This window comes from Cricetulus griseus, chromosome 4 (genome assembly GCF_003668045.3).
Source record: "Cricetulus griseus strain 17A/GY chromosome 4, alternate assembly CriGri-PICRH-1.0, whole genome shotgun sequence".
NCBI classification, from domain to species: Eukaryota; Metazoa; Chordata; class Mammalia; order Rodentia; family Cricetidae; genus Cricetulus; species Cricetulus griseus.
In genome coordinates, this window is record NC_048597.1 from 24,157,208 (window position 1) to 24,181,018 (window position 23,811).

Below are 23,811 nucleotides of genomic sequence, written 5' to 3' on the forward strand. Positions count from 1 at the left end.
TGATCTCATGCAGGCACACATGCACATGGGACTTCTAAGAAATTTCTAGAGCTTCGTTAATGGATAAGAGAGAGAAAGAGGTAGGGATTGAAAACTAGGTTTAAAAATAGCCCCAATTCATTACTTACATTTTACTCTCTGCTTGCTGCTGCAATGCAATCATAACCGTCACTCCAACGTGTGTAAGAGATAGTTAACACCAAGCTAAAACTGAGTTGGCGTGGCCCAGGAACACATATTCAGGTTGTTCTGAATGACACAATTTACTGTTACAAGAATGTTTACAGTCATAGAAGAAAAGAAAAACATATGTCAATGCATGTTCCAAACAGGTTAGTGGGGAAACTGGGTAGGTGGGTTAGAGCAGAGTAGAGAAATCCATTCTATAGGTTTCAGGAACTATCCAGCAATGTGACACTCTTGGATTTACAGTGAGTTAAAGGCAGTGATCTTCTCAATAATACATTCATAAAAAATGCCATAAATAGTCCCAAAGATGTTAGGTAAGATACACAGAGGTTAGTGGTGAATTCCTAGTAAAAGGACTAAAGATGGCCTGATTGAATTTTGCTTCTCAGTTTGTAACATCCCAGTTACCCACAGTCAGGAAGTTTCAGTCAGTCAGTTCATCTGAAAAATCTTCAACATACATGGAGCTTCTTTGGAGCATTTCATTCATTCATACCTCTTCCCCTGAACATGGAATAATATCTAAAATTTAAATATGCTTTCCCCCCTTTTGAATACGTTGTCACCATAGAGATTCTCATGATGGCTTTGAGTTACTGAGGTTAGAAGCATCTACATTTCAGAACAAAACTTTACTGAGGTTTTCCTTCAAATTTTATTAACACATAAAAAAGATTCAGTATCATGAAGTGAGGAAGAGAAAGAACAGCCAGGAAGAATGGTACAACGGCTGACTTTGAGATCACCTTGTCCTGATAGGAACTGCTCCGCAGAGCTTGCAGGATTGGTTGTGTTAATCATGTCCTTCCCTGTTTATGTTGACTCTGGTATTACTAGGTAAACTGGCTGAGAAAATGAGGAATAAGTGATGATAGTTCCACTCTAGTATTATTATTATTAAGGTAGATATTTACTGAGAGCAATTCATGAACAAGGTGCTTATACCAATTCACATGAGACTTTTGGGGTATTGTTTTGGCTAACATAACTAATATAACTCATAATGTTCAAAGTTCCAGACAGCGTAGTCCATTCTAGCTAAGGAAGGCAGAGGTGAACAAAGATTCAGCTTCTTAATGTATGGGTCGGGACTCCATTGGTGGTCTCATGACTGTATTCAGGAGCTGCAAAATATGGCAACAGTAAATGGTTTCTGAATGCACAATGACCACAAATTCAAAATTATACTTGGACTGAATCTGACATGTGTCTGGTGGCACAGACCTATGTTACATTTTCTGTCTATGTCATACTCTGGCTTCTTAGCATGGAACATGTGTGCTCTCCACTACATGAGCGACAGCACTACACACATCATCATGCTACTGTCTGAAGTATCTCTATTCATTTGCCATGACTGTATGCTACAAATTTCAATATTTTATCGTATGTAACAAGTTTCCTGTTCTTATAGAAACTTAATGGCTTAATTACAGAAAACAACAACACTGAAGGTTTTTCTGCTTATTGCTTAGCACATAAGTACACGCTGTTAGTATTCAGACATCTGTACTGGCCTGTGCTTGGAGTTCTGACAGGATATGCCCTCAGCTGCAGCCACTAAGAGCACCGCCTGTGCACATTCACTATGTTCCCGTTAAAAGGGAACAGGCCCTGCCCACCTCTCATCTCTCTCTCTCTCTCTCTCTCTCTCTCTCTCTCTCTCTCTCTCTCTCTCTTTCTCTCTCACTCTCTTCTGGTGCTTGTGTCCCAAGAGGCTGGTCTCCCTTCTCCCCTCCCCCGCTTTTCCCATTTACATTCCCCCTATAAAAAACCACTCCACCCAAGCTCTGCCACATGGCATCTTTTGCTTGTGTACTGCTATTGTATCTTTGGACTGCACTGTTTTAGAATGCTTAATTTTAAAAAAATTGTTCTTTAGTTACTGACTTGGTTTTAATTAAAATATCATTAAATAATGAGAATAAGGGGATGAGAAGAAATTACTCAATGGATTTTGACTTAGCATTAGGCAAAATTCCAAATATTTTTGTGAAATGGCCCTAAACATTTGCCTGTTTGACACTAGGTATTTATATAAAGTGGTGCTCTTAGCACTGGCTGTTGTAAAATCAAAATGTCAATCAACTTTGAAAATCACTGAAGATGCTCTGTGTTCTGCAGTATCTAATCCTCAGTTAAGATTAAATTTCTTATATATAAGTAAACAAGAATATTCAACTCATTAGCATGTTGATTTTCTTTTCATCTTTAATATATGTGCATCAATAATTGTTCTAAAATATTTTTCTTTATGATTTATGATCAGTAAATTTGTATACATATTTTGTATGCCTGTATGCCTTCAGCTTGAAGACATGGCTCAGCACTTAAGAGCACACTTGCTGTTCTTCCAAAGGTCCCAAGTTCCTTTGCTAACACTTATGTTTGGTGGTTCAAAACTGCCTGTAACTATAGCTTTAGGAGCTGTAACACACTCTTCTGACCTTTGTGGGCACCTACACACAAATGGTGTACACATAGAAACACACACACACACACACACACACACACACACACACACACACACACACACTCAAATCTAAGAACTATTTCCTGAGGTGGACTGTTGTGAAAGTATAATTCACATAAAACCTGTCCTCCCCAAGCTGCTCTTTGTCATGGTGTTTATTACAGCAATAGAAATCAAACTACAATACCCTCTTCTCAGAAGCCTTCCTTATCTGAATATTCTGTTCAACAACACACTATTTTCCCGTGTCTAAAGAATATCTTTAAAATAGCATTTACTACATTGTGATTTTATTGTTATTCTTATTTACCATTTCCCTCTAATATACTATGTCCTCTTTGAAGAGAGACCCATTTTATTTCACATGTTCTCAGTACTTGGTAGAGTATGAAGTAGATTCATTAAATGGATTTGGATTATATTTTATGTGAGATGACAAATAATGAAATAACAAAGAAGAATATAAACAAAATTTAAGAATGAGTATTATATAAAATTTTAAATATAAACAAATGAAATAGAGGTTGAGGCTTGCATTGGAGCTGGTGACCACCAAGTCCCAAGGCCAATTGTCCTCCCACTATTCAATTCCTTTTGAGGACTTGTCTCTCCTTCATCATGGCTAGTTGATGAAATATGCTGAAAAGCTGCCTTCTGAAACTTTGTTTCTGCCTTGTCTTTTATATTCTTTGCTCTGGGAGAGACTGTCCTTCATTTGGTGAAAATGCATAGTTCATTGCACACATCCATCAGGAGATGGCCTTGTGGGTTTTCCATTTTGGAAGTGGTCATTGGCTGTGGTCGGGACTTTTATGACCATAGTGACAACAGACATCTGACTGAAGTGCCATGGAAATTTCCATCTACAACACACATCCAAACCTTTTCTGAATCCCTCAAAGAAAAATGCATGATGGTTGATATTTTGAAGCACTACTTTCCGTGGTATAATAACTTGGAACATAAGTACTACAAGGTCTCATTTAAAGAGGGCTTGAAAGCCTCTTCAAGGAGGTGACAGCTGATATGAACAGGAGGGGGAGACATCAGCTGTTGACATTTCAGAAGCAAATGTTCAACAGAGGTAGCAGGAGTGCAATGTTTGACCTCTTATGGGAGAGACGAGCATTGAGCATGTGAAGAGTATGTGAAGCAGTGTGAGGGGTGAGCAGGGGACAACTTCCTTTTATTTTATTGTTTCTGCCGAGAGAACAGACAGAGGGTCATATGGAGTGCCTTCCTTTTCTTTCTTTCCTCCCTCCATTTGGTGAAATCCATTCCTTCCTCCCCTTCCTCCCTTCTCTCTCTCTCTCTCTCTCTCTCTCTCTCTCTCTCTCTCTCTCTCTCTCTCTCTCTCTGTCTGTCTCCATTTTCAAGACAGGGTGTCTCTGTGTAGCTTTAGCTGTCCGTGGATGGCCTGGAACTTGCTCTGTAGACCAGGCTAACCTCATACTCAGAGATCTGCCTGCATCTGTGCTGGAATTGGGGGCGGGGGTGCCACCAGCATCTTGTTCTTTCCTTTCTTTTAAAATGGTCCATCTAATGCTACTATGTATGAGAATAGACTGAAAGGAAGCTTCTGAATGTGGGAGAAATATATAGCTCCAGAAACCAGAAAGATAATGAAAACTGTCTTTAAATAGGCAAGAGGTCGAATTCTGATCTCAACAGAATCTGTTTCTTAGTAGTGGCAAGGACAGAGAGGACACAAAGCACATGTGCACAGTGACCTGGAGTCTGTCAGATCCACACAAACAAGGCATCTCTGCCTAGTGGCCTCTATTTTCTCAATAAAATGTTTGGTTCGATTATGAACTAAGGTGAGGATGTAGGAGGTTTGAAGAAAAGAAAAAATGAAATAGCGATTTGTTGCGTGCCTGAAAAAAATTGAATGCTCAGTTGGAATTTCTATTGTTTTCTACTCTAGGGAAAACAAACACCACCACAAAGAGAAAAACAGGTTGATATGAAGTATTTAGTGCAAAGAAAAAAAAAAAAAAAGCCTGGCTGGCAGCAAGGGAGGATCAAAGAGTGAAGAGAGTGAGCGGAGAGACTGGCCTTATTTTATCCCCCTGAGTTTTAGTATTTAAGACTTAGTCTGATCAGTATATTTAGACAAAAGCAAACTCTTTGCAATTTTGCTCCGTCTTTGTATCCTTTTTTGTTGTTGTTGCTAGGGGTGTTTGGTATGGGGATTCATGTTATCTAACACACTCATACTTTCTGTTTTTAATCACCAGTGGAACTAAAAGTCATACCTAAAAGTGGTAGGCTGTCTCTCCACTAGGAGGCACTGACAAGTCTCAGCTGGGATTGATGCTGGCTGTAATTGACCAAGTGGCTGCAGCGTTTTGCTGTTGCTGTTTGATTTTTATTGCATTTGTTTCTTCTGTGTATGTAGGGATATGGTGTTTGGGGGGGGGAGGGGGTGAGTGAGCATATGAAGGCCAGAGGACAACTTGTGAGAAACAGTTTTATGCTTCAAGCATGTGCATCTTGGGAATCAAATTCAGGTCATGAGGCTTGGGGGCAAGAATCTTTACCCGTTGAACACCTTGCTTGCCCAAGTATCTACACTGCTTAATGTACTCTCTAAGATATGGGTAATAAGAAGGCAATGGGAGTCAATAAAGTAGATAGGATTTCAGCACTTCTGCCTACTCCAGACTTGATTTACTATGTAGATAACCTGCCATGTTTTCTAAAGCTCGGTTACATAAAATATTTCTGCTAATACATATGCTCCTTTGTAACTGAGGGTTGGCACAGTGGGACTCTCATAGCTCATTCTTAAACCCAACAAAGTTTGAATCGTTCAAACTGTTTGTTCATTGTTTTCTTCACCTATAAAATGGGGGAAATTACAGAACACATTTCATTTAATTCTTGAAATAACTGAGTCTTTGCACTTAAATTTTTAGCATATAATCTGACACATAAAATATTATGAAATAATCACAATTAGACAACATGAATGTATCCTTTTCTCAAAATGAAGAATTTATCTTCTTCACATACATTAAAAAAGCTTTTCAAATAAATTTTGATTGTAGCTTTAACCATATCTGTTTTTGAGGCAAAATATAACTTAGAATTTAAATATTCTGAAATACCCCTTTCTTATTTACATAATATATAATGGTTTTTAAAAAGGTGTGACCAAGTGTGTGTGTGTGTCTGTGTGTGTGTGTGTGTGTGTGCGCGCGTGTGCTTGTGCGTGTGCGTGTGCGTGTGTGTGTGCGTGTGTGTGTGTGTGTGTGTGTGTGTGTGTGTGTGTGTGTGTGTGTGTGTGTTTGTGTGAGGCTGGCCACAATTCTTGTGGAAAAGATGTGGCCTGTTGGCAAATGTGACACTGGTTTTGACATTACTTTCTTTTTAAAATCTTTTTCTTTCTTATTTATTCTTCTCTCATATATTGCATCCAAACTACAGTTTCCCCTCCCTCCTCTCCTGCCAGTCCCCTCCCCCAACACACATGCCTGCCCTCTCCTCTAAATCCAGTCCTCCTCTGTTTCCTTTTAGAAAAGAGCAGGCTTCCCAAGGATAGCAACCAAACAGTGAAATTACTTTCATTCTAACAAAACTAATAAATTACAACTTTAGGGTTCCATTTTGTACTTTAATACTGAACTTCGAGTTGGCAGAATTCAAAATGTCAAATCAAAATGAATACTAACAATAAAATATTGAATAATTTCATTCGTATTGTTCCATAAATGAAATCTCATGAGCATCAGGAAGTTTCCCCATTAACAATGTCCTTTTATGGCTAAGATAATAAGTTGTTACACAAGTAACAACTCATGCTTGATATGGAGCAAGGGGAACACTCCTCCACTGCTGGTGAGAGTGAAAACTTGTACAGCCACTTTGGAAATCAATATGGTTTCTCAGAAAATTGGGGTTCAACCTACTTCAAGACCCAGTCTTACCACTCCTGGGCATATATCCAAAGGACACTCTACCATACCATAGGACACTTGCACAATTATGTTCATAGAAGCTTTATTCATAATAGCCAGAAACTGGAAACAATCTAGATGTCCCACAACCATGGAATGCATGAAGAAAACATGGTACATTTATACAATGGTGTATTATTCAGCTATTAAAAACAAGTAACATCAGGAAATTTCCTGGCAAATGGATGGAACAAGAAAAGATCATCTCAATTGAAGTAACCCAGACCCAGAAAGACAAATATGGTTTGCACTCACTCATAGGTGGATATTAGCTGTAAAGTAAAGGAGAACCATGTTATAACCCACAGACCCAGAGAAGCTAAGTAACAAGAAGGGCTCAAGATGGGGCTGCATGAATCTCACCATGAAGGGAAACACTGCCACATGGGGAGGGGATGGGAGTGGATTGGGGATGGGAACAGGAGGGATCATGTGTTTGGGACGATGGAGAGAGAGAGCGGGAGAGAGTACTGGGAGAGACAACTTGAATCTCGGGGCATCTCTGGGATAAGCCAGAAACCTGGAAACTGCCAGGAATCTACCAGAGAGACCCAACCTAAGACTCCTAGCAACAGTGGATATGGAGCCTGAACTGCCCATCTCCTGTAATCAGGCAAGACTTCCTTTAGAGGGACTGGGACACTAACCCAGCCACAAACCTGAAGACATACAATTTGCCCTGCATACTAATTGTGGGAGTGACCAACTAATGACTGGCACATCTGGAAACTCATACCCTGTGAGAGAGCTACCATGGGTGTCCCAGAGACCTAGGATAGAAGACTGGCAAAAGAAGAAAGAAAGGAAGGAAGGAGGGAGGGAAGGAAGAAAGAGAAAAAAACAGAAAAACAAAAGAAAAATAACAAAGGTCAATGAAATGATTCCTAATGATGTCCTGCTATGCCCATAGTTTGGTGCCTAGCCCAATTGCCATCAGACAGGCTTCATTCAGAAACTGATGAAAACAGATGTAGAGATGCACAGCCAAACATTAGGCTAAGCTTGGGGAATCTTATGGAAGAGGGGGAGGAAGGATTGTAGGACCAGTGGTGTCAAGGGCACCACAAGAAAACCCACAGAACAAACTAACCTGGGTTTATAGGGGCTCACAGAGACTGATCCAACAACCAGGGGGGCCTACAAGGGACTGACCTAGGCATTCCACTTGTATGTGATAGTTGTGTAGCTTGATCTTCTTGTGAGACTCCTAACAATTGGAACAGGCAATGTCTCTGACTCCATTGCCTGCATTTGACACATCCCTTATTCTGGATTGGCCCATGCAGCCTTAATAGAAGAGGGGGAGCCTTGTCTCACTGCAACTTGATATACTGTGGCTGGCTGATATCCATGGGATGCCCTTAGCTGAAAAGAAACTGTGGAGAAGTGGATGGGTGTGGAGGAGGGGGAGATGGGAAGAGGTGAGGTAGGGGAAACATTGGTTGAACAAAAAAATAAATAAACAAAAGCAAAACAAAACACTAGCATCCTTCTAATTATACTAAATGAATTTATAACAACCCCCCCCACAACTCCATGAACCAAAAGCACCAATATTGGAGAGTAGAGGGGGCCTGACTAAAGAGAGTCTTGTTCCACAGAAACACAGAAACTCTTCAACAGCAGCAACAGTCACCCCAAGGACTACAACAGCATGTCTGTGTCCCAGTACCAAGTCACAGGGTGAGCCATCCAGTGCCAGCTACCTGACTAAGACCATCAGGGTCCTGTCACACTTTCTCTTATCTTGAGGAGAGACTGCCACCCACTCTGACTAGTATTCCAGACACTGCCTGCAGTCACTCTGTCCTATGATTAGAGAAGGCTGGTGCTCAGGCTCCAAGGAAAGAAAGCTGCAGTCTATAGACACAATTACATTGAGGAAGAAAGATGAGTTTAAGAAAGCTTCTAAGGAATTTATGCAAAAAGGGGAAAAATGATGCCTAGGTTGCATTTTTAGAAGGCATTTTCCCCTTGTATATTTAAAGACTGCATTATGTAGTCATTCATTCTGTAAATTAAGCCTTTTGATTCCCAGTAGCATTATGCAAAGCTAGCATATTGTACCTATTTGCAAAGATAATATATTAGTGAATGCTTTCATTTTCTTTGCCAAAATTGCCAAAATGTGTCGTAACAGACAAAGAACATCTTAAACGTTACCAAAATAGAAGGCTTTGTGTCAGCTATGAGAAGCATAATAGATGACACAGTTACTTCAGGTGCCCAGAGATATGTGGAAATGGGGGGGGGGGAAACAACACAAAACAAAACGAAGGACAATTACTCTGAAGAGGCTATCAGTGATCTGTGTGAATATCATGGGAAAATTATGCAAGGCCACTAATCACTGAAACGTAACCCTTAGACAAAATGTGTTATCTGATGAAACAAAGATTTGGGGAATTTTCCCAGTCATGCCCTCCCTTGTCTTGCCTCCAAGGCACTAGAGGAAGTTCTCATTCCAAGAGGTCATCTGAGATGGACAAAAGATCCTAACAAATCACACAGCCTTATTTAGGTATGGAGATGCTCTCTCCAAAAGCCCAGAAGATAAAAATAAACTAAAATTCACATCTTGGTACATACATATTACAATATTTAGTATCTAGGTAATATAAATTATAATATTACGCGTAGATGAATAATTGTCATAATACTCAGGTTGATGTACCATACATTCATTTTTTAAAAAACAGGAGGTGTTTGGTGAAATGGCTGCTGAACACTTCAGTACTCACTTGTCCATGTGTACATGCAGACATAGTTGGTCTTCTGGAGTGGTCTGATTACTGGCTGTCTGGTAATTATGTCTGTACACTCTCTTGGAGTCATACGGCAGCTAGAATTCATTACCTCACTATGCATTCTCTAGGGACATTGCTGAGGACACTTTTAAAAACACTGTGAGGGAACAATAATGCCTCAGCCCAGAATATGGAGATGATATTACACACGAGACCAGCAAGACAGTCAAACATACAAATTCACATCAAATTACTGAAGGTAAATGTAGTGTCTGCACATTTTTTCATGTACTGACTTCCTGTGCGTGTTTATCTGCATGCATATGAGATACTTCAGAAGAGCATAAAGTATATTCAAGATATTCTAATCTATTTGGCATAAAGGCCATTTCTGGTCACAGAAAAGCATGAGACATTTTAAATGAAAACATAGTAGTTGTACTGACTTAGTGTTCTCCAAGTGGACTCAGTACCCATTTTACTAATATTTATCTTCAGTGATAACTAAAGGGAGGCTGAAAAAGAAATTCACACCAAAAAAAAAAAAAAACAGAAACAGCAACAACAACAACAAAAAAAACAATCTGCTTTTAGTGAGGGCAACACAAATGACAGATGACAGACCAAATTGACAGGGGCCAAGGCAAGGGGAAGAATATTTGAGTTCTTGAGGGCAGAGCTTGCAGAGATCTTAACCCCCACAGGCCTGGATGCAGTTCTGTAAATCCTTGGCTGTCCAGAGGCTCCAACCATGTTCTTTTTGATTGACATCCATGTGTTTATCTCAGAGCAGTGCCCTACAAATGCCATCTTATGACAGGAAAACATTGCACTGAGGAGTCCTGGCATTCTAGATATAGGTCTTGGGTTGCTTTGGGTTTTATTGAGAAACAGTCCTTGACTGATTTCTCATTGTTGTATTTATCACTATATTTCTGTATCTATTTTTACTGCTACTTAGCCTAGAAGTACTTCTTGAACACATAAATATGTCATGTATAGTATAAAATAATTGAAAAATGTTTTGTTGAATGCTCTTCAGATAAGTAAAACATAAACTGAATATGTAATTTATGACGCATATTGACTAGAAAAGCTGTCTAGCTTATACAACATTTCTATTTATTATAACGTGATTTTTTTTTTAAATTTTCCCTCTCAAAACTATCCTTCTTTCTTGAGCTGTAATCTAACTCAGTTTGATTTGCTGGCTGTTCTAAATAGGAAGTTTTGTTATGGTCCCTTGTGCAGTGAAATTGGAATACAAGTGCATTACCTGTTACTTCTTATATTATTGGTTTAAGGAATCCCTGTTTGTGAGGCTAAGGAAAGAGCCAGAATACCCTGGTAGTTCTGTTTGTGAAGACTCAAAAGCAATGAAGCAAGCTATTTCCCCCTGAATGCTGTTATCCATGACAAAGAAGCTAACTGCTTAATTCCAGGGGTCTGTTATTATTTGTAAACTGGTTCTTAAATAAGGATATTTACAGATGCCTCTTGCTCCAGATGGTACCATTTAACTGCCTGTGTTACTCATGAGTGCTTTTCTGCTTTCGTTTTAAACAAATACTTAACACAGGCAATTCAGTTATCAAGAATTCCTTCTCAAAATTGGAACAAAATCCCGAAGTGCTGCATGAAGCAGCAACACAATTTCCTTCAGCATGGGACATATGGGTTAAAAGTAAATGGAGCTTGACAGTGCATGGGAATAAAAAGAACTCCAGTGGGCAGGGGAAGGAAAGGTTCTCTGGACCTCACTAGAGGGCTGAGTGCCAGCTCTTGCTTGCTATTTCCTAGTTTTTTGTGACTTTAGTTGGACACACACACACACACACACACACACACACACACACACACACACCAAATCAAAACAACATAAACAATAATCGCCATCCTTTTCGAAGGATTTCAGGACTAAATAATGAATATACTCTAACACTAATTTCTGAGTGATGTTATGAGTAAATGCTACCAGGAAAAAGCTTTCTCCATTAGCATTGGGTCAAAGCACCTTAAGTGTGGGCTAGAGAGATCACTCCACTGTTAAAGGCTAGACTCACAACCAGAAACAATAAGACATTGAGTGAAACCAGGAAATCAGTTTCTTCAATGAAAAACTTCCCTGTCATTAAGATGCTCATAGAGCTTCTATGATGTCATCTGGGACGAGGATTCTAAATCCAGCCTTGTTGGGAAAAATGTTCCATGGAGCAGGCTTTGGGAAATGTGACTCTAACCTCTACTGTGCTAATCATATAAAAGCTAAGACTCTTGCACCACATCAACTGTGGGCTGGGGTCTCCCAGTTGTAAACACTAGATACAGGGTCTTCTGCATCCAGTCATGTAGACCAGTTCCTCAGTCGATACATTTGGAAATTTTCTTTGTGCTGTTTTGTCTAAAGAGCCCTGTCTCATGTACATGACACTCAAGGCTTTTCTTAGATAAATCTCAATTAACCTCAACATTTTTCCCCTCAAAACTATATTTGTGTGCCTTGCATTCTAGCCAAAGTTAAATATTGTTATTAACTTCTTTTTTAAAGCTTTCAAAAATGTAGATGCTAACAATAGCCACTTATGTGGGACCTACATTCTACTTGATTTTTCTTTTAGAAATGAACTCCACCAGTTTTGAAGATGTGTTAGGTAGGCTATCTTTCCTCCTTTCTCTTTCTAAATGTGGTACTTTCTTCCTTGTCTTTATTCATGAAACCAAAATTTGAAATCTAATCTTCAGTTCATTTTGTAGAAGACTCTAAAATAAATTAACCATTATGGTATTTACTACATTAGAACTTGAAAATAAGTGAACAGAAAACAACAAAATAAAAAAGTATCCATTTCCACAAGCTCAGAGGATACTAGCAGCAAAACTGTGCTTTGTATTTAAAGCATAAACACATTCTGCTCTGTTTCTTTCATGAAATTTTTACTATTGAATTTATTAACATAACTGAAGCTATGTGATATGGTAATGCTTTTCCTGCATTCTTTTTAATGACACCTGCAGAAGTGTCATTAAAAAGTCATCTCAGTGTTAGAGAAACAGCTGAAGTGCTAGATAAATCCTTGACTCCAATCCTCTGACCTGCTATATGCCCTCTACAGTTTACTTGGCCTCTATTTTCTTAGATATCAAGTGAGAAGAGTAACAGCATCTGTTTTGAATATTTGCGAAATGCAAAGATGGAGACCTTCATATCAAAGTTATTAACACACACCTCTTATTTTAGAAGTTTAATCAAAAGTCATATACCTGAACTTCTCCACTTACAACGAAAATGAGTGTAAGACTGAGAATTAGTGTATGGACACAAATTTTCAGTTTTTAAAAAGCAGCATTATTTGTAATAGCCAGAACCTGGAAGCAACCTGGAAGCAATTCTAAACTGAAGAATGTTTAGAGAAAATGTGATACATTTACACAATGGATTACTACTCAGTGGAAAAAAAAAACCAATGGAATCTTAAAATTTGTAAGCAAATAGATGGCACTACAAGAAATCATCCTGAGTGAGGCAACCCAGTCACAAAAAAAGACAAACATGGTATGTACTCACTCATATATGGATTTTAGACATCGAGCAGGGGATTGCCAACCTACAATTCACACCGCCAGAGAGGCTGGGAAACAGGGAGTATCCTAAGAGAGACATGCATGGTACCCCGGAGAAGGGGAAGGGAACAGGATCTCCTGAGTGGATTAGGAGCATGGAGGAAGGGGATAGGGAGCTGGGAGAAAGAGAGGTGGAGAAAATGAGGGGAGAGGAAGACATGGGTGAGCAGGAAGGTTGAGTTGGGAGAAGAACAGAGGAGAGCAGGATGAGAGATACCATAACAGAGGGAGCCATTATAGGTTTGAGGAGAGATCTGGCACTAGGGAGGTTTCCAGAGATTTATAAGGATGACACCAACTGACAATCTAAGCAATAGTGGAGAGGCTACCTTAAAATGCCCTTCCTCTATAATGAGACTGATGACTACCTTATATGCCATCCTAGAGCCTTCATCCAGTGGCTGATGGAAGCAGAGGCAGACACCCACAGCTAAACACTGAACTGAACTCCTGGAATCCAGTTGTAGAGAGGGAGGAGTGATGAGCAAAGTGGTCAAGACCATTCTGGAGAAACTCACAGAAACAGCTGACCTGAACAAGGGAGAGCTCATGGACCCCAGACTGATGGCTGGGAGGCCAGCATGGGTCTGATCCAGACCCCCTGACTGTGGATGTTGGAGAGGAGGCCTCCGTAATCTATGGAGTCTCTGGTAGTAGATCAATACTTATCCCTTGTGTGCGAATGGACTTTGGGAGCCCATTCCATGTGGAAGGATGCTCTCTCAGGGATGGACACATGGGGGAGGGCCTAGGCCTTGCCCTGTATGATATGACAGATTTGGGGATCCCCCATGGAGAACCTCAATCTCCCTGGGGAGTGGAGGGGGGATGGGGTGGGGGATTGGTGGGGAGCAGAGGAAGAGGGGAAGGAAAGGGAGCTGGGATTTATATGAGTGAAACAGGCTTGTTTCTAATTTAAATAAAAAAAATGAGGGACAGATTCAACTTATTGAAATAATGTTAATGTAAATGATAATGCTGTGTATTTCTATTTCTATTGCAGAGAACACAAGACAGCTAACTTAAGCTGTGTGTTCCTTAAGAATCTTTTCTGCAATACTTCGTTAATGTTTCTTCCTCTGGATTTTTTTCCATATTTGTTATTACTTAGCTCCTATTTGGTATCTGGATGTAAGTTAGTATGCTATAAAAATCCCAGGCTCTCACATTGCACCTTTTAATTTGATATTTGTGATGAACTCAGAAATAATAAGTTATTAATATTTTTCTTTTTACATTAACACTTGAAATAACATCTTAAATTAACACTTCTGCTACTATAGAATCAGAAGTGTTCTTGGGCTAGAGGCACTTAATATTAGAGATACTTCCCACAGAACACCCTCCCAGACAAAGGTCTGTAGGGAGGAATCCTGTTTAGAGCCCGCTTGGGTGTGGTCAGAGTGATGTAACTAGGGTTTAAGTAGTTGGGAGGTGCACATGCAGGTCTCTTTTCTCTCTTCTGCCTGGATGAGATGACTAAGATGAAGGGGAACCTGCAGCCAAGCCTACTTAGGGGCTGGCTACAGGTGTGTCTGACCACGCCTTCGAGGGCGTGGTCAGGGTGACGTAGAGTGGGTGGCGTTGCGTTTCTCTTTCAGTTTCACTTTTGTACTTGCTGGACAGACTGCTGCCACGCCGGCTGGCTAGGTCGCTCTGTAAGTAAGGCTTTTCCCTATTAAATACCCTTATATTTCTACCTGACTCCATATTGGTAATTTTCCAACTATACTAAGAGGCTTCTTGTGGGGTACTCCTGCTCCAGTGCAAACCTGGTCACTGGCTCCCTAGCGTGAGTACTATTACTTAATAAAATACCTTTTATCAGTCTATTTCTGACACACTTTGTAATCATTTTTAAAGGTCAAAATGAAGTCTTAGAGAATAAATGGTCTTTGTTGATACTTACTGTTGTAGTCATGATGCATATCATCTGCCCTGGATGATATAAGTCCTGGGTATAAAAATCTCACTCCAAGTCCTCAGACCAACTATATGAGATTGTATTGATCTTTAAATATTTTTATTTATTTACTTTATGTGTATGTGTGCTTTGCCAGTATGTACTCCTATACACCTTATATATGCATGGTGCCCAAGTAGGCCACAAGAATTCAGATTCCCTGGGACTGGAGTTCTTGACAGTTGTAAGTGCTATGTGAGTGCTGTGAATTGAACCAGAACCCTCTGAAAGAGCAGCTGGCACTCTTAACCACTGCGTCAACTCTCCAGATCCATGTCCAGGTAATTTGTTCTAGGGAAGAAAGACTTACCTTGTTATGGGGGTATCATTCTATTGGTTTTGTCCTGGGCTGAATGAAAAGGAAAATAGGAGAACATTTGCTGAACACCAGGATTCATCTCTCTTCACTTCCTGTCTCTGGATGCAATGTAGCCAACTGCCTCACACTCCTGCCCCTACATCTAGACATGGTTTCTATGATGGAGTGTAACCTCCAAACCTTATCCAAATTAAACTCTTCCTTCTTTAACTTGATTTTGTCCAGTATTTTGTAATAGCAATGAGGAAATAACTGCTGTGCACTTCCTTTCAATATTTGACTATAGCCACCAAATTCTCTTTTCATATAATTCTTTTCATTTAATTCCTCGACAGAAATAAGTTTGTCTCCAGAAATGATTGTGTATCAAAGTGGTAGTTTGGATAGGTATGGTCCACATAAACTCATGTGTTTGAATACATGGTCATAGGAAGTGGCACTTATTAGTAGTAGGCACTATTAGTAGGTTGGAGGAAGTCTATGACTCTGGAGGCAGGATTTTGAGGTCTCCTATGCTCGAGATATGCTCAGTGTGGCACACAGCTGCTTCTGCTGCATGCAGATCAAAATGTAGAACTCTCATCTCCTTCTCCAGCATCATGTCTGCCTGCACACCATTATGAAGATAATGGATTAAACCTTTGGAAATGTAAGCCAGCCTCAATTAAATGTTCTCCTTTTATAAGAGTTGTCATCATCATGGTATCTCTTCACAGCAATAGAAACCCTAAGATGGTAATCTATTCACTCATGAATTCCTTCATCAAGTATCTATTAAAAATCTCTAAGATACTGTCTTAGTTAGGGTTTCTATTTCTGAGAAAAAACACCATGACCCAAAAGCAAATTGGGGAGGAAAGGGTTTATTAGGCTTACACTTACTTCAGCATTGCTGTTCATTATTGAAGGAAGTCAGGATAGGAACTCAAACCCAGGCAGGATCCTGGAGACAGGAACTGGTGAGGAAGCCATGGAGGCATACTGCTTACTGGCTTGCTTCCCCTGGCTTTCTCAGTCTGCCAAGGACCACCACCTACCATGGGCTTGGCCCTCCCCCATAGACCAACAATTTAGAAAATGCCTTACAGCTGTATTTCATGGAGGCAATTCCTCAACTGAGTCAGGCTCCTTCCTCTCTGATGACTCTAGCTTGTATCAAGTTGACACACAAAACCAACCAGTACAACTGAACCATTGTCAACTTGATACCCAAACGCATCACTTATAAGCCACAACCCTTCCTTTCTTATTCATCAACAAGATCACACAATAAAATCATAAATAATTTTAAAGTCCCACAGTCTTTACTAATTAAAATTTCAGTCTCTTTAAAATAACCAATCTCTTTCATTTGTGGGTTCCTGTAAAAATCAAAGTGAAATTAAATACCTTCTTCAAGAGGGAAGAACCAGGGCTCCCTCACAATCTGGACCAAGCTAAACCAAATTACAACAATGTAAAAATAACTCAGTGTCCAATTATCTTGGATTCACTCAAGATCTTCTGGACTCCTCCTGAGGGCTTGGCTCTACCCTCTGCAGCATATTCATTTATCTTCTAGTCTTAGTCTGGCTCCAGTTCACTGCTGCTGCTGGTCTTGGTTGTCTTCCTATGGTGCTGGTATCTCCAAAATGCTGGGATCCCTTGCTGACACTGGGTTGCACTTTCACAAATAGCTTCTCATAATCTCTCCTCATTCGGGCCAAGCCTCAACTTCTTTGCATGATCCCTTCAGTACTGGGCCTTCAACTGCCACTGAGGCTGCACCTTCATTAATGGTCTCTTGTGGCCTCTCACAGTGCCAAGCTTCCAGTTGCTCTCTGTGACCCCTTCATGCCTTCAAAACCGAGTTGCACCTGGGTGGCTCATGCATTACCAAGTCCTGCTGCCAGCATGAGGTACAACTTTGGCCACCTCTGGAACACAGTGTCCCTGTGCTTGCAGGAAACTCTTTGCAGAAGATTCCACCTCAACAATGCTGGTCCCTTCTTAATCACTGTTAATTTCTTATCTCCAGCTAAGCAGCATCAATTGTCCCAGTCACATGAAGCTAGAAGATAAGCTGTGTGTGCTGCAGTAGGTTTGGTATCTTGTTCATCATCGCTGATTCTTCAGACCCAGTTAACCAGAAGTACAGACTCTTAACTCAAAATAGCAAATGGCCCTATAGAATCTTTAATATTCCCTCTGAAATTTCACAAGCCAGGCCTCCATCTTCTGCACTGCTTTCAATATTCTTATCTTCCTAGCTCCTACAGAACACCCCATGAAAGTCTGAACACTCAATGGCTTTTCTAGCCCAAAGTTGCAAAGTCTTTCCACAATCTTCCCCAAAACATGGTCAGGTCTGTTACAACAATACCCCACTATAATTATGGAGGAACCTTCATAGCATAAAATTATATTTTCTTCTGTTAAAAAATAAGTTACCAGATAAACCAATAAACAAATGAATTCAGTGTTTCTTTGTCGTTTCCAACAATTAGAATAGATTTTCTTTGTTCTCCCTGCTAACTCAATTTGCTACTGTAGCCTATGGTTACTTCTTGTCTAAAAATTGCTTAAGGCTTTGAAGATACGATTTTTTAATTTGTTAACAAAAAGGACCAAGATGAAGTATCAAGCTTCAAACACACAAAAAGTTTAATTGACATTTCAATTTCACTGTTTATACCATGTATGTTCTACAAACAGATCGTCAAAAATGTTGCCATTTACTAGGACAAAGCTGATAGCCTCTAGTGGTGATGACTGCTTTTTAGGTTAAATTTTCTGGATTTGCTTTTCTCAAGTCTCCTAAGATATCCTGAGTTAAAATGCATTTTGTCATTTTGAAAAAAAAGAACTCTTTGACATTAAAACAGGTTGGTATTCCAAGCTTATGGGACTCAGTTTCTGCAGTGCTTATGGACTGAGTTGTATTCTTTTTTTGGGGGTGGGGTGTGTGCAAGGTAGGGTTTCTGTGTGGCTTTAGAGGCTGTCCAGGAACTAGCTCTTGTGGACTAGGCTGGCCTTGAACTCACAGAGATCCTCCTGCCTCTGCCTCCGTAGTGCTGGAATTAAAGGCGTGAGCCACCACTGCCTGGATCTGAATTGTATTCTTATATGCCTATAGGAATCTAAATATGGCTATTCTTGAAAGCTAGTGACCAAGCCAGGGAGCTTTCAAAAATTCCCTTTCAATTTTCTATCCCATATGTAACCCAATATTGTCATCTCTAGTAAATGAGCTTTTGTGAAAATTTCTAAATATGCACAAAACGGGCCACATGGATGTATGTGATGAGATGGTCTTTCAAGTTTAGACATTTGATAAAGGGATGATGCAAACGAGTCTCATTCCTACACATTATTAATTCATTTGAGCAATTAAATATTAATGACTGATTGAAACATGACTGTCAAAGATTGTCAAGCATACAAACATTTCCTAAGTTCCTTTATTAGATCCACCCTGTGGTTTTCAAAGTAAAACTGTTTTGAAGAATGATCTAGAAGAGACACACTTCCAGTTTCTAATGGGTGAGTTTATTAAGAGCATAGGAAGCAAAGGTAAAAGGAGAAATAGTAAGAAACAGAAGGATAGAAGCAGCAGATAACAAATTCATTAAACTAAGCACTTGACTACATTCAGCAGAGATGGCTCCTGTATCTGGATTCCAAAGGTAACATCCAATCAGGGTTTAAAACTTCCAGCAGTGATCCAATGGGGAAGGAGCAGTCCTGGTGGAGTTCCCGGTGGGAAGACAGAGGAGACCAGTCTCTCCAGGGACAACCTTCCAGCTTTCTGTTCTTATGCAAACAGTTTCAGAGCACGAAGTAAACAAAAGTAACATCATTTGAAATGGAAATGGTTTACCTTCTAGCTTGTCTGAGGGATGCAGTGTTTTTAATGAATAATAATGAATGAATAAGCTGCTTGCTCTTCCCCCCTCTCCCCATTATAGATCCAGAAGGCCAACCTGACCCAAGAGAAGAATTTCAGAGAAAACAGGGAGGACCTGCTTACTAGCAAAATCCACTTTAACAAGATTAAACCTGCCATGGCAATTTACAAATATAATGTATATTACAAGAACATCAATAATCCCAGCTACAAAGTGCTATGTCATGGTATGTAGGAAGTTGTATGCATGGTTTATCTGTACCATCTCAATAATTTAAATAAAAACAGAAGAAAAATTTACATTTTAATTTCTGTTACAAAAATATGTATCTGTTATAAAACAGAAACTGCAAGCATTTTGCATTAATAAGGAAAGAAATCTAGACATCTGACTTTAAATAATTTTGGACTACTTTGAATTATAATTTCAAAAAAGCTTCCCAGGAGCACTCATTACCTCTCTCTTGCTGCACTTACTACATCTTGGTGGAAATGGATGCAAGGCTCTTCTATAGGTGAAATTTCACCATCTTAAAATATGGGTTTAATTACCTACATCATTATCACAACTTCTGTAACAACAGCTTTTAATGTTAGTAGTTAATTTATCAGGTTATCCAATGAAAGTTTTTACATTGAGATTAGCATATTAAAACTCAATATTTCAAGAGGTGGATAAAGCAAAGATGTGAAGCAGCCTCATGGCTTATGTTTATTGGCAATTTATTTTGCCTGATTACATATGAATGGCTGGTTGAAGCTTAACATTCAAGGGCATCAATCATGTAAAACTGTCTTGCACCTTTATGAAGAGTTGCCATTACCCCCTTGCTGAGACTCTCTTTCTACTCTGGCTGTGGCTGTATACTCTTCAGTTTTTGATACTCCTGAGTTACCGTCTCTATGTATTTAAGCTGAATCTCCACATTCGACTAAAGTACTCTGACAGTGGTAATGATATTTGGGGGGGGGACCAAAACACTTACATATTCAAATTACTGAAATATCAGTTTTATTTTTAGCTAGTTTTTATTTATGGATTCCTTTCAATTTGTTACCTCTTGTAAACAGATGGGGCCCTGAATTCTGGTGAAAATTTCCATTTTGGGCATTTATTGCAGAGATGTCTGCATGGAGAGAAACCTCTAAACATGGCTTCCTTTGTTCTGAAAACATGACTTCCTTTGTTAACGTCACACTTTCCCCCTACCAAACATATTTAAAGTCAGGAGCCAAGAAAGCAGACTTTGAGGAACAAGGTGGAAACATTGTTTCTCTTCACTTTCTTTCTTCCCTTTTTCCACTTTCTTAAAAGACACTGGTGTAGGAAATGCTCTCTTTCCTGTTAGCTTCTGCTTTGTTCCTCTGAGGACTTCAGAAGCTGGGATCAACCCTTATCTTCACATCCATAAGCATTTGCCAATGGTAAAAAGTCCGATGGACTTACTCTCTACCCAGTTGTTTTTAAGTAGTATTATATCCATGAGACTCCACAAGAAATAATTTCAAGAATGAATTCTAGAATCCGTCGAAATTATAAAGCTAAGACCTATCAAAAGAGACAATATATAATGATTACTAGAATACTTGATTTGAAATCCTGAAGATGGGTCCTATCAAAGAAGATATTGTATAATTGATACTATGATTTGATACTTAAGAATTAGAATGCAAAGTGAAAACATAATCCTTTTCCTGTTTCTGAACTTAAAGACCATTCAGCATCTTGGGCATTTCAGTAAAAAGTGTTTCTTTGGATAATATCAACAAAAGTTCAGTATTCACGTTAGCTAAGTATGCCATTAAAATGTCTGTGGCTCATGATATGTCTTGGGGTGTGGCTTGGTGGTAGAACTCTTGCTTAGTACTCTCAAGCTCCGGATTCAATCTTTAGCACCTCACATAGGCACACTTGGGTATACATGCATGAATATATAATTATGAACACAAAAAGTCTTCTCTTAACTGAAACCACAACCTGTTATATTATGCTTGAATCTAATGCTCATGATATCAGAAATTAGACTAATTTCATATTTCCCATGGCATATCTTTAAATATTTGAAGAAATAATGTCTTCCATTAATCTAGAGTTTGCTGGATCTAGTTTACATCAGATTACAAAAGCCAGTTTTCAAAATTTCAAGAAATTTGCAAGTTGGTTATTAAACTAGCCATTATTAAAATAAAATAATACAAATTTCTGTTAAAGAAAATTTATTAAGGTTACCTTAAGTGCCCTCCCCTGATAATGAGATTGATGATTAATTTATATGCCATCCTAGAGCCTCCATCCAGCAGCTGATGGAAGTAGAAGCAAACACCCACAGCTAATCACTGAACTGAACTGGAATCCAGTCGCAGAGAAGGAGGACTGATGAGCAAAGGGGTCTAGACCACGCTGGTGAAACCCACAGAAACAGCTGACATAAACAAGGGAGAGCTCTTGGTCCCCAGACTGATAGCTAGGAAACCAGCATGGGACTGATCCAGACTCCATGAACATGGATGTCAATGAGGAGAACTCAGAAATCTATGGGGCTTCTTATAGTACAACAGTACTTATCCCTAGCATAGGAATGGACTTTGGGAGCCCATTCCACATAGAGGAATACTCCCTGAGCCTAGACACATGGGGGTTTACCTAGGCCCTATCCCAAAGGATATGACAGACTCTGAGACCCCCTATGGAAGGCCTCACTGTCCCTGGGGAGCAGACAGGGTATGGGATAGGTAGGGTGTTAGTTGTGTGTGGGGGGGAACAGGAGAGGAGAGAAGGGAGAGGGAACTGGGATTGACATGTAAAACAATCTTGTTTCTAATTCAAATAAAGAAATGGAGAAAAAAAATATTAAAACCAAAGTAATGAGACAGCTCCTTACTTTGTTTTTTATCATTCCTTGTTATTATCTATAATTAACATTATTTATATCTATATACATAGAAATACTATATATTACTATATAATTATTGTCTGATACTTGTGCCCCTCCCCAAGTTCATGAATTAGGAGTAAAAGACTAGTTTACTAAGATGACCAGATTTGGAGGTTGGTCTTTGGGTAACTAAGACAAAGTCCTCAAGAGTGAGCGTGGAACCCCTCAAGGAGTTCATTTAATTCTGCTGTTAGAATACACCTTTTAGCTACTGCCTCTGTTTTTCTTGGAGATAAAGCTGATGGGGGAAGTGCTTCTGTGTATGTGTTTGTCTTATTGGATGATAAATAAAGTACTGTTTGGCCAATGAAGCAGCATGTTAGGCGGGACTAGGAGTCATGGAGGATTCTGGGAAATGTAGTAAAGAAGTGGTGATCCACACAGCAAGTGACATAGAGCAGGGAGATTCATATATAAGCAAGGGCAAGAAGGAAGTTGTTCCCTTTTGTCTTCCTCCTGGTCTCTGCTCTGGAATCACCATGTGATCTGCCATCAAGAGAGCACCAGCAGAAGGCATCCTTGATAAGATAAGTCTTATAAAACATATATTTGTGATAATTAAGACTGAGCTAGCAGATGAGAAATCCTAGTCATTAGCCAAGCAGCATTTGTACCTAATATAAGTCTCTGGTGTTACTTGGGATCTTAATGTGAGGAGGGGGTGGCAGAACTTGGGCTGCCTACCAGAAAGTACACATGTGGCAGCAGGACTCAGGTGGTTGGAGTAAAGACTTATTGTTACACAAAACTTTGTCATCTCTGTAACTTAGGCTTAGGGTTTAGATGTTTCTGGGAAACCATCTCTGTCTGCAAAGGCTGGTTGAGTGATTAAAATTTCAGTGATATGGAGGGCTTCAAGCCTAGTTGCAATGTTTTTTGGGCTACCTTTAGCCTACTAACAGGCTATTCCTTGACCCCTCTTTGTGTGGAAATTAACATTTTATGACAACCAGATAAAGAGGGAACTAACATTTTGAGAAACAGAGGAGATCCATTTAACCTAACAAACCCTAGTTCCACCAATCAAAAGGCTAGCTAATGATGCTCTCAGATAGTACCTGGGAATTATAGCTGCTACACTGGGCAATAACCTATTTAATGTTTCAAAAATATTTGCATTTTAGTATATATACTGCAGAACATCTTTGGGGAATGTCTTGATTTATGTCTTTTTTGTTCTGTTACTGTAAGAAGTTCATGAAATTTTTGCCTCATTGGAACAAGGACTTTTGGGTAACCTAAACCTGTGTTCCTGGGCATGGTTACTAATATTAGTCTCAAGAATAAACTATCAGTTATCCCCTTTGAGACAAGAGCTGTATTTTTTTGTGTTAGCATTGTGCTTTTGTTTATTTGTTTTATCTTTTCTTTCTTTTCTTTTTTAATTGTCAACATGACATAGGCTAGAACCTTTGGGAAGAGAGAACTGAATTAAAATAACTCCTTGAGACTGGCCTGTAAGCAAGTCTCTGGAGCATTTTCTTGATTAATGATTGATGTGGGAGGACCCAACCCATTGGGGATGATGCCACCCTGGTCATGGAGTCCTGAGTTGTGTAAGAGAGGAGGTTGAGCAATCCACGAGGAGCAAGCAACTAAGCAGCATTCTCCATGGCCACTGTCTAAGTTTTGGCTGTTAGATTCCTGCTTTGAGTCCTGCCTTGTCTTCCCTCTACATTGCACAATTACTTGGAAGTATAAGAAAAAAATAAGCC